The sequence below is a fragment of the Phocoena sinus genome, chromosome 4, assembly GCF_008692025.1.
Source record: "Phocoena sinus isolate mPhoSin1 chromosome 4, mPhoSin1.pri, whole genome shotgun sequence".
Classification (NCBI taxonomy): domain Eukaryota; kingdom Metazoa; phylum Chordata; class Mammalia; order Artiodactyla; family Phocoenidae; genus Phocoena; species Phocoena sinus.
Genome location: NC_045766.1, coordinates 11,777,715 through 11,789,978, shown reverse-complemented (window position 1 = coordinate 11,789,978; position 12,264 = coordinate 11,777,715). Strand labels below are relative to the sequence as shown.

Below are 12,264 nucleotides of genomic sequence, written 5' to 3'. Positions count from 1 at the left end.
TATTATGTTCAAGTTTCCTCTCAATTCTTTAGAAATCAGTGCTCTAAAAATCTTTACTCCCATTTTGTTCTGAATATTTAACCTGCAAAATTAAATAGATCTGATGCAAAAAGTGGACACGTGAGCGATAGAGGGGAAATTTGTCAGGCATCTCTGCTTAGGGAAATATTACAAATAGGGAAGATTGAGGAAGGACAGACGTGATGTTCTAATTTTATTTATACTGTGCCTTATTACACAAAGGTTGTGAGGCATCCTGTTTTAATATCAAATTTGATAGCTGGCATTTTTAGAAACCTGGATGATAAAGATATATGTGGCCTTTAGGATTTAAAAATTAACTTAGAAAAGATTATTTTAAATCTTTCCTCAATGTCTTAAAGACTCTTTTAACGTTGTTTTAAGTACCAAAGGTTAATAATTAAGGAATTTTACATAGCTGCTAGAAAGAAAAAACTTGTCATATTTTAAGTGGAATATTCTTTAAAAAGTCATATTTTAAGTGGAATATTCTACGAGCATATAAAGACAATTCTTCATTTTGTAAGTCAACCTACTCCAACAGAACAACAGAAGTATTTTTCTTCTTATAAGATAAGGGACCTGCTACGGGTCAAGTCTGGGGAAATACAGTCTTTTTGCAAGAAGTGTCCTATGAAATGAGTGTCATAACAACCACCTGCCAGAACTGCTATACATCTTCTTGGTTCTATGTCTTATCAGTACTGGAAGAGTAAAAACTGGAAGCAAGAATAAAAATAAAATGGGCTCAAAAATGAGCAGAAAAAAACAGGAAATTTAAAGTATATTCTTTTTATTTTTAAAGAAGTTGATTCCAAGTATGACTCAGTTTCCCCATTCAAGGGTTCTGAGCATGCAGTGATATTTAGGATCTTTGGTATGTAGTACTACCAATCTTCTGGGTTGGAGATGAGGGCAGGTCAGGAGTGCAGGTGAGTGAGGGTAAGAAAGGGAAGGATGAAAAGTGAGTGTGAGTTCATGTCCAAGAGGCAACTCTGCACTTCATTATTTCCATGGAAAATAGACATAGAATATTACATATACCCCAAGATATGAGATAAAAATGAACCCATTTAGGGCTTCCCTGGTGGCGCAGTGGTTGAGAGTCCACCTGCCAATGCAGGGGACGCGGGTTCGTGCCCGGCCCGGGAGGATCCCGCATGCTGTGGAGCGGCTGGGACCGTAAGCCATGGCCGCTGAGCCTGCGCGTCCGGACCCTGTGCTCTGCAACGGCAGAGGCCACAACAGTGAGAGGCCCACATACCGCAAAAAAAAAAAAAAAAAAAAAAAAAAAAAAAAAATTTAACCCATTTAAAAGCTATTCTGTCCAGTTTCCAAATTGGCATAATTCATCTCTGGTCCCAAAATATTTTGTCTATAGTAAATATATAAGACCTATCGAATAAATGTGTAATCTAGAAAATGGTCATCATAAAAATAGTCTGTTGTTGAATGAATAAACATAATCCCAACTTTACTTTGCTTCTTGCTTTCTATGATCAAACTAAAACATGAGCTGCTACTTTCCTTTAAAGCAAAGAAAAATTAAGGGATTTTCAAAGGTTTAAAAATGAACTCACATCTCCAAAGCGTTAGCTAGGACAACTTGATCTGAACGGGAATAAGTACTAGTCATTGCAAGAAGTGTTAAATATTGAGCACTGCCCAGAACAGATGAAATTTCAGACTTGGATTTTGAACTCAGGTAACCATTTGAAATTAAAAGATAACAATGTTGAGGTGGCTGCTTCTATGCAAGTAGGAAATTTCAGCTGAGCTTGTGCTTTGGATTTTGATGGCATGCATATCAATGTCTGACAAAGTCAAAAAACTGTAATTCCCAGCACAGTCTTGAGTTATTTCCTTAGGGACCACGGCATCTACTCTTAATTCTTAGACAAGATGACTTAGGTCTTAATGTTAAGACTTCATAATGGCTTTAGATAGTAGGGAGGACATAACAACTATTATACCTTTTTTATATTCCATAATTTAAATCAACAAAATTGTCAGTTGCTGCATCAGTTTAATCAGTAAACAGCTACAAAAGAACTAAAAAGATAACATTTTCAGTTATATTCTTATAGCAAAGACACTTTAATGATTTCTTGCATTACTAAGCATTCTGTCATGCTACTAGGGCTGGGGCAGCTGTGGGCAGGAAATGGTCAATAAGGACCTGTGAAGCTGTAAGTCATCATCACTATCCCCCTGGCTTTAGCAACGACTCTCCATCTTCTGAAGGGCACATGCACTATTCTTGAGAAGGTACAGCAAACCCTGTAAGCTTTGATTTTGAAAATATACGTCATCAAATGATCTACATCAGTAGTTCTCAAACTATGATCCCTGCCACCTTAGTACTTTTTAGAAATGCAGATTTGGGGCTCCACCTCAGACCTACTGAATTAGCAACTCTGCGGGTAGGGCCCTGCATTCTGCAGTTTCGTACCTCAGGTGCTAAACTTTAAGTGCTGATTTACAAGAAACATAAAACTTTCATGTAAAAATATTTTGATTGTGCTTATAGTCCTCAATTCTGAAGAATGATTGAGAGCGTATATCAGAATTTTAAACCTCCTCCAGTGTTCTTAAATCATAAAGGGCTTTGAACTTTGAGTAATCACCTGTTGGCTTAAGACCAGTTATTTTAAAAGACCCAGGGAAAGGGCATTAAGACCATAAAGAGATCATACTTCTCCCCTCTTAAGTGGCTCTGAGCATCACATCCACATAGCCATGCTGGAAGAGAAGAGAACAGAAGTGCAGTGCAGTGGCAGTGGAGCTATGGTTATGTTCCCGGCTATGAAGTCAGCCTTTGTTTTCCTATATCAGCTCAGGACCTTTGGAACAATGCTTCTTTGACCAGGTGTATCAGGCTTTAGCAGCACCAGTTAGATGAAAGAAGAGGGGGAAAAAGCTTCATAAGTAAAAACTGCCATTCTCTTGAAACAGTGTATTCCTCAGAGAAAGTTTCATCCCTCAAAAACAAAACAAGCTGTGTAACATTTCAGAGAGCATAAAAAAAAAATTTTTTAAGTGTGTTATACAAAAATTATATGTTGGGGGCTTCCCTGGTGGCGCAGTGGTTGAGAGTCTGCCTGCCGATGCAGGGGACACGGGTTCGTGCCCCAGTCCGGGAAGATCCCACATGCTGCGGAGCGGCTAGGAGCGGCTAGGCCAGTGAGCCATGGCCACTGAGCGTGCGCGTCCGGAGCCTGTGCTCCGCGATGGGAGAGGCCGCAACAGTGAGAGGATCGCGTACCGCAAAAAAAAAAAAAAAAAATTATATGTCGGGCAGCGGGTAGTATTTCAACATTAGTGAAATAGGATTTTACACTAATCAATCACTTTAAACAATTTGATTATGCACTCATTATATAAGACCAAAATACTTCTATAATATGCTTTACTTATTTTGAGATGTACATATAGGCCATAGTCCAGTTTAGTAGTAAATATTATAGTAGGGTAAATGGTACAGGACACAATTATAAGGACAGTTACTCATAGAACAAAGGAAGAAGAGTAAGATGAATCAAGAGTTTCCACTAAAAAGAAAATGTACACAAGAAATCTGGGTATTCAAATACATTACCAGTGAGAATAATTCAGTAAAGAAATCCAACATAAAGGTGATTTTACCCAGAGACAAGTTATAGTACCTATGTTATAATTGCTAATAACAGATGAGTTTACAAAAGCTTGATTACATCTCAATGAAATCTTAAAGTCTTTAGTGCTGCTATAATTTTTCGACTGTGTAGTCTTTAACAGCATTAACGTGCTCTTTCTCTCTGTGTGTTAACTGGCCTGCTTGGAAGGATAGTAAATGGTGTATTTAATATTAATTAGACCAATATAGGAGTTTTGAGATCTATTGTATTTGCAAATAATCCCATTACAAATAATGTCTTTTGTAAATATAAATGGGAATGGGGGTGGGGGTTTGAGGGTTTTTTTGTGTTTTTTTTTTGCGGTATGCGGGCCTCTCACTGTTGTGGCCTCTCCTGTTGCGGAGCACAGGCTCCGGACGCGCAATCTCAGCAGCTATGGCTCATGGGCCCAGCCGCTCCGCGGCATATGGGATCTTCCCCGACCAGGGCACGAATCTGTGTCCCCTGCATCGGCAGGCGGACTCTCAACCACTGCGCCACCAGGGAAGCCCGGACCTTTGAGTTTTAGCAGTACCAGAACATCTTCATCTCCATGGTACTATTTACTATAGAACAAAATACACTGAAAGAATATCCTCTGCTTCATTCAGTGGGTTTGGGAGCTCAAGCTGCTCAGAACAGGATCTCATTCATTACTTTGGAAGCCGCTCTATGGCATGGACTCTTGCATATTGTAGCAAAACACCTTTTTGTTTGTTTTTTTTTTGTTTGTTATACCATTCTTCCAGAGCTGGATTTTCTTGGAAACCAAGGAAAATTAAGTTTCAGGGCCCCTCACTTGCAGATGCCCCTTTTAAGGTCCTAAAATAGACTCTAGCAATGGTCTCATGGTTTGGTAACATTTGCAAAAGATATTTTAACTGCAGTTGATTATAGAGTACTCTTTTTGCTGACTTTTCCCCCTTCACACTTCTCCTATCATGTAGCACTGGAACAGCCAAGAGCAAAATTCTGGATCTGGCTTAAAGGAAGTTGAGATGGGGATATATTTAGATTTTATTTGTATTTAGTGATATATAAAGGTGATTTGTAGTCATGTCTGTGTATGGTTAGGTCAATGCTAGCTGTCCTGGTAGAGAAAGGACATCCAGGAATATTCCCACTACCTACTGTACTAAATCACAAGGCCTAAAATCTTTATATAAATGTGTCCAGTGGTGCCCAGCACCTGAAGTGTATGGCTGGTAAAGGAGAAACAGCCAGAAGCTAGTCTATAGAACTTTTCTAGACTCTAATAAAAACCAAGTATAAATTTACTATGCTAGGAGTATCTGAATTATCTTTCAATTCTCGCTTTAGAAAATATTAGAAAGTCATTTTCACATAAAGTGATGATTAAAGACTCTGAAGTCCAAAAATGTAGGAGGAAGACACCTTAGGATGCATCCTTGAATTAGTAAAAATGCTTATATTTTTTTTAGATTTTGTGATATTTATTGTATTTGTCACCCAAATTTGTAATTTGCTGTGATTTCATTCTAAGTCTTCACTTTGTATCCAATTTAATATTTATAATTTTGTATTCTTTTTCTTAAAAGAAGTTTCCCCAAATTGAATAACCTTCAAACCTTTCAAAAATGTGGATCTCCACCTAAAAGGATTTAAGGTGTCTTTCCTGCACAGTAGTTTATTTTTAAAACCCCCTTTCCTTAATTAATGAGAGAACACACCAAGGAAAAAGGGAGGAAAAGAAGGGATGAGGCAAGGGAAAGAAGGCGAGAAAGGGACCCTACCTATGGGAGGTATCTCAGTATGAGGCAATGAATCAGGCTGTAGAGTCAGACAGGCAAACCTGGAGTTAAAATCTTACTGCCATCACGTATAAGCTATGTACCAAGTTACCTTACATCTTGAAACTTCAGTTTTCTCATCCATGAAGTGGAGATAATACCACCAATTTTGTAAGGTTATTATGAAGATTAACTGACAATGTATATAAAGGACATTGCCAAGCGCCTGGCACATACAAGACATTTAGAAAAAATTTTAAATTCCTTATTCTTGAATGTATAATCCAAGTTGTATTACTTGAAATAACCTTACTAATATGCTGCTTTTAGGATGAATAGGAAAGAGATAATTCCAGCATCTTTCCTGCTCTCTTCACAGCAAATTATGAGCAGCACAACACATGTGGGAAGTTCATTCCTTTTTCTGTTAAGACGTGAAACTATTTGTACGAGGTGAGAAAATATGTCATCTTCCATTCTGAACAAAAGTTAGCAAATAAAATGTTACAGACAAACTGTGTAAGAAATAGGATAGGATAGCAAGTTTAGAAATCTGCATAAAAAGCTACGGCCGTGGTTCACAAAAAAGGGTTTTACATTTGAGTTAAGGTAGTTAATTATTTCAAAGACAAAGGTTTTGGTGTTCATCCAGTTCATCCTGTGTTTCAAAGACATCTGAGCACAGTAGATTAGGAAAGTTTAGAAGCAGATAACAAGATTAGAGGTAGCTCAGAAGTTAACTCAGGGTCCAGGTGTCTCCCAGGCATGTCTAACAGTTCACAGCTGTGACAATATGGACAAGAAGCGGGGGGTACCTTCAAAAGGGACCGTAATAAGCAGCTAGTTGTCAGCACTAAATGCAGGAAAAAAGAAAGTAAAAGAGGTTTTTTATATTAAGGAAAAAAAAGTGATTAAGATGCCACTTAAATAACCTGAAATTTCTCCACTGAAAATAACCTGAATTTCATCAATGACTGCATAAGTATACTTAGTTATTTACCTTTATACTGGAGAGGGTTATAAAACCTATAAAACTATGGGTACAAGTAGTTCAGTTGTGGATCAGGTGCAGAAAAGCTAGTCCTTGGTGCATAAGCTTTTCACCTGAGGTGTTTTCTAGATGTAGCTATATTTCCCTTCCTTGATGGAGGAATACATGCTACCTGAATCTCCAAAGACATTTGATTCTATCTTCTTTGGCCTTAGATTCTAGAGCAACATGCTCAGATTGTGGAGTATTTACCACTAACTGAATAAAACAAGTGAACTCTAGCTGCTGCATCTGTGCCCGCTCTTTTCCCTAAGGTGTCTGAATCGTCCATCTTTCTATTGCTCACTGCACCAGAATCTTGGGGCTGAAAGGGGTCCTGTGAGTCATCCAGTCTTCTCTTTCAAAATGCAGAAACTGTCATTACAACATCCCCTGAGGAGGGTCACATACCCCGCCCTCTGCAAAAGGTGGCCCATCTCTTTACCTCTCCTTTTTAGAAAGTCCATCCTTATTATTGTATCACAACCTCCCCCTGCAGTTCAGCCCATTAGTTATGGTTATTTCCTCTGGAACCTCCCAAATGCACCTCCATTTTTCTCTACAAATTAGCCCTGTGTGTCTTGTGAAACACACAAAAAACAAATGCATACACAAAAAAATCACCCCTTAAATTTCTTCCTCACAGAGCCTAACATTCAGGATTCCTTCAAACACCTCTGTCTCAGAAGAGCATTCATTACCCCCTAGTCCCCTCACCACTGCCACCTACAGCACCTGGCCCCTGAGAGCTAACTCCACAAACTTGTTCTCAGTGCCTTCCATCCAACAGGTACTTTGCTTATCCTCCAGGACATTCTGGGAATCAAACAGTCCCACAAATAGGTGCACAATTGCTACTGGGATAAGTACAGCAACAGAGAGGCATAAGGTGCCTCCAAAGTACTACTGAGAGAGAGGACCAAGGTGGGAAAGTCAGAAAAGGCTGCCCGCAGTGACCTCATACTGAATTAAGATCAGAAGGAAGAGTAGGTATTAATGAGGGGAGAATAGAGAGGGGTCAGTGGGACAAAGGCCCTGACCAGGATGCGGCAGGGAAGCAGGGAGAGGAGAAGCGTACTGTATTTGGAGTGCAGAGAACAGAGGGAGGCCAGGCAAGTGTGCAGCAGGAGAGCACATCGGGCTGGACTGCACACTGCACAGCGCTCTGTGATGGGGAACTCTTGTCTTTATCCTAAAAACAAGTAGAAGCCAGTGAAAGATCAGAAGCATGGGTCTGGGGAGCTTCATGGTCAGGTTTGTCTCTAGAAGACCCCCGCCCACCCCACACCGCCCCCCCACCAGCTGCAGTGTGAAGAACCCATTAGACAGGACAGCAGTGGCTGGAGAGAGACCAACGAGAAGGCTATCACAGTACTTCGGACAAGAAGGGGGATGGCCTATTGGGCTAGGGTGGCAAGAGGGAGAAGTAGACTGAATGATTGGAGGCATATTTGGGGATAAAATTGAAAGGATTTGCTGATAAATTAGACATTGACCGAGGAAGCAGAAAGTGCCAAAGACGACTTGAGCTCTCTGCCCGAGTAACAGGATGGACGGTGGTGCATTTTCTCAGATAGAGGTTTGGGAGAGGGGATGAGTATGAAGAGTGGGTGCCATGAAAGCCATTCATCTTCGCGAAAGCCACCAGTTACAATCCTTGGACATTTACAGGCTATGGAGTGCTGCAGACTGAATGTTTGTGTCCCCCAAGTTCTTATGTTGAAATCCTAACCCCTGGTGTGATGGTATTAGGAGAGGGGCCTTTGGTAGGTGACAGGTCATGAGGACAGAGCCCTCATGAATGGCATTAGTGACCTTGTAAATGAGAAGCCGGAGAGCTCCCTCCTCCCCTTCTGCCACGTGAGGACACAGCCTAGAAGTCAGCATCTGAAACTGGTAAGTGGGTCTCACCAGGCATCAAATCTGCCGGCACCTTGATCTTGGGCTTTCAGCCTCCAGAACTGTGAGAAATAAATTTCTGTTGTTTTTCACCCAGTCTATGATATTTTGTTACAGCATCCCGAACAGATTCAGTCATGAAGAAAACTGTTGGAGACTTCTTTGGTAAATAAACAGCTTTTTTTTTTTTTTTAATTTCTCCCTTCAGATAGAGGAGACTGTTGCATTTACCATGATAAAATAGGTCAACTTTTATATCATATTTAATAGTCACAAATATTAAGGTTCAGCTTTGTGTTACCACAGCAATTTAACTGTCAATGTTACCTATATATAATCATGCAAATTCCTCCACAGAAATGGGGTAGAATCTCTGCCTTCTCTTAAATTATACAAGGATCATCATTTTCCTTCTGCTTCTAAAGAAATAAAGCTTTTTGTCTACCCAAGCACATGGGGCAAATGCCTCTAGTTTTCCCCTGAGATGTCATTTGAGCATTTCATGACTTTTTTCAGAGGCTTTTAAAAATGGATAACTTTGGTATACTCTCAAGATATAAACAACACACTTACTTTAAGGAGCTAAAAACTCAACATTTCTTAAACCAAGCTGTAGTAAAATTTCTATCATTTTACCTAGAAAGGAAAGCCTGCATCAGCAACCCAACACCCTATGCAGTATTCCAAATCTCAACATAGCTTTTTGGGTGTGTGTAAGGGAAGTCCTTAACTTTTATATTGTTATTCAGAGCAGGTATAAGAGCCAAAATGAAGAACTAAGTTTCTAAGGTTCAAATTAAATCCAAATACGTATTTAACAACCCAGCACTGAGGTTAGCATTCACTGAGAAACAAAGCAAGAAATAAAACTTCAGTGATCCTGTTTGAACTGGAAAACTCTTCTTAAGCCATTGAAGGGAAACTTCAGAACAGCCTCCAAAACAAAATCTGGTTCTAATCCTTAATTAAAGTGTAGCTACTAAACATAACCCCTGACCCCCAAAGACCACTCTCCTCATTTTAAACTATCAGGACAGGTCTTGAGCCAGAAATACCTACTATGACTGCAGTGCATGGTTTTTGCCTCATATTATAAACACTTGAGTACAGCTCTTTCTACTAATTAATAAGACTGTAAGCATCACAGAGGGGTTACACTACACCTGATCCATTTTTACGTCTTCATCACCTATAAAAATGCTCCACACACAATATATACGAAAAAATTTGCTTAATCATCAAAGGAATTTCACAAAACAAGATGACAAAGCAGAGCTCTGTTAGGGCAGTATTCAGTCCTGGCTAGGTCAACATTTGTGTCCATATTTATATACAAGGACATCAATGGTAACATGATTGCATTTTCAGATAAGAATATGGAGAGATAATAAAAAAAATTATGTGTATTAATTTTGTTAGAAGATGACATTATACTAGTTCAAAGGTCTAATTCCAAAAATATATCTTTATATATAGCTATTTGTACGTGCCCTCTGGCCCCCAAGACCACTCTCCTCCTTCTGAGCAGATTTACCATTAAATAGGCAAGACATGCCAGGTCAGGTCTTAGATCTTATTTCTTGTTCAGAAAGAAGTTTTCTATTCAAGAGAGAGCAAGGCACCAGATCATCCCAAGTTCTTGTCTATTAATTAGTCATCTTGTACTTTCTGATCCCTCATCTGTGGGACACATGGCAGAAGAGATTTAAGTTGATGAAGCCATAGCAGGGCAGTATAAGCTCTGTTGCTGTCACTAGATTGTTAAGAGATCAAGCATGGCAAAATGGGTACAGTTTAAAGCCAGGCAGACGGGAGTTCAAATTTGCCTTCAGTACTTTCTGGCTGGGTGGCCTTGGGCAAGGCCTCTTACAGTCTCAAAGTCTGCCTTCCCGTACCTTTGTAATGAGGATCCATCCCATGGGAATGTAAGGATTAGAGACAGCCAGTGCAGGTCCTAAAACTATAGGCATTACTAACCTCCTTTCTAACTTTCCAACAAGCTTCCCAAGGTTAGCCATGATTGACTCTGACCTCATTTCTCTAATTCTGTGAGACGTTATGCTGCAGAGCTGTTAACTGGTTTCAGAAAGGAATTGAATGTTATTTTTCTTATTTTGTCCATTAATTTATATAGCAAGTTAAGATATCAGCACAATGCTCATAGCTGTTCCAGATCATCCCAAATGGTTGTCAACTGGGGAGAGGACCACCCATTCAGTCCAAGTCAGAGGATCCTGTTAAACTCTAATAGTCTTTAGTACGAATTTTGTAACGCTTAAAAAATAAACTTGGGCTTCCCTGGTGGCACAGTGGTTGAGAGTCCGCCTACCGATGCAGGGGACAGGAGTCGTGCCCCGGTCTGGGAAGATCCCACATGCCGCAGAGCGGCGGGGCCCGTGAGCCATGGCCGCTGGGCCTGCGCGTCCGGAGCCTGTGCTCCGCAATGAGAGAGGCCACAACGGTGAGAGGCCTGCGTACCGCCAAAAAAATAAAAATAAAAATAAACTGTACAAGCAATGTAGCCACATCTCTGAAAATTTATAATACTGAGAAAAGGGGGGGAAAATCACTTAATCCACATTCCACAGTTCCAGCCCCATCATTTTAGCCTCTTCCCCCTCCCTGTTACTCCCTCCCCTCCCCCCATCATGAGGCCTGAAGGAGCCTGTGCCAGCGTGGCCAATCCAGAACAAGCACCTGGGTCTCTGGCTTTCCACCTCAAAAGCAAGCACGCGCTAAGACTTGGAAATCAGGAGATCTCCTTGTAATCTCGACACCTTGACTAAATAAGAGATAATCTGGACCAGCCTAGCTCCCTTAGTGAGCACAATCTGAATTTCCATCACTTGTAAAATCATTAAAGCACTAAGAGCAGTTTCCCCTCAAACAGTAATAATAATTCTCATTTTCCAAATTATGCATCAACTTTTTGGGAAACCTGTCATTAGAGGATTTTCTGTCTGCCGACCTTTGCTTGCACATCTTGGAAGTGTTTTATTAAGTAGGGCATCTTGTTCAAATACAGGACAGTGCTACTGTCTCCCATGCGGTTTTGCAGTTCTAGTTACAAGCATGATACACACGCAGTTTATGACTCTTTGGGTCTTCGATGTGGCTACACATTTGTCCTTTACCACTGCCATCTTTTTCCTAAGTGAACCACCAGATTTAAGTGAATCAGATACTGCTACTTCTTCTTACAATTTGGTACAATTCAGAAAAGCAGTTTTTAGAAATGCTTTTTTCATAGATTGTAAGGGATAGAATGATATAAATCTCAAAACAATAAAATGAATGCATGGTTTTTAAAAAGAAGTGATCAAACATTTTAGCAGGTTTTTTAATATTTAAACTCCCACTTGCTAGTCTACTACTAGAAATTCTAACTTTTGATTGGCTAAAAAGACTAAAATCAGCAGTGCTCCATCCCCTAATTTCCACGAAAAAAGTGACTAATTACTTCTGAAAGATCTTCACAGCTCATTAGTGATCTGTTTAAGGCTATCATACTTACAGTCTACACAATGATTTTTGTTTGGCAAATCCTGGTGATATTAACATAGCCATAAATATATACAAAAAGACAAGTGTATTTCTAGGGCCTGCTATTATTCTTTGTCGAGACATTAATAGTTTAAAAATTTGTATTTGATGCCTGAGAAAATTTTCAAGGAATCCACAAAATTTAACTCTGATAGTTTAGTCCAGCTATTCAGAGGAAAGGAAAGCAAGAGGTTGTTTTGATTTTTTTGTTTGTTTGTTTGTTTTTTAACTGAACTTGAGCTTAATCTCAGGATCCAAATGTTCCAAGTTCAAATAAATCCCCCACATGCCGGCTTGCTCCTTTGCCAAATCTGAACAGCTGAAAGCAAGTGCCGACTTGTGCCTACAAACAGGTAAACTAGCA

The 12,264-nt window shown here is 39.8% G+C and overlaps 1 protein-coding gene across 1 annotated transcript in view; it reads right to left on the bottom strand.

Moving 5' to 3' along the window:
- ATP2C1 (ATPase secretory pathway Ca2+ transporting 1) overlaps positions 1-12,264 on the bottom strand; it is a 117,661-nt gene that overhangs the window by 105,129 nt on the left and 268 nt on the right. The gene's annotated exons all lie outside the window — the stretch shown is intronic.